General features: G+C 29.3%; 1 protein-coding gene across 1 annotated transcript in view; it reads left to right on the forward strand.

Moving 5' to 3' along the window:
* Nucleotides 1-232, forward strand: part of LOC119591960 — a gene marked incomplete at its 5' end in the record, with an annotated part of 42,824 nt that extends 42,592 nt beyond the window's left edge. Inside the window, 1 exon segment of the mRNA XM_037940714.1 lies at nucleotides 28-232.

Here is a 232-nt window from a genome sequence, read left to right on the forward strand (position 1 = left end):
CTATAGTAATGTTGTATGTCAAGAAAATTGTATGTACAGTAAAATTTTGTATTTTCAGAAGGTAGTAAGTTTTGAATAAGTTTTAGACATGTGAATGCCATGCCATTAAGAGTTTTTGGCACTACATGAATGTCTCCACTATTACATTTTATTTGATTGTGAACTTATGTGACAGTTGTTTTTCATTTTTGTTCAAGCAGTACATAAAATGTGAAAGCTTAGAAAACAAAGC

The sequence above is a fragment of the Penaeus monodon genome, chromosome 29, assembly GCF_015228065.2.
Source record: "Penaeus monodon isolate SGIC_2016 chromosome 29, NSTDA_Pmon_1, whole genome shotgun sequence".
In the NCBI taxonomy this organism is placed as follows: Eukaryota; Metazoa; Arthropoda; class Malacostraca; order Decapoda; family Penaeidae; genus Penaeus; species Penaeus monodon.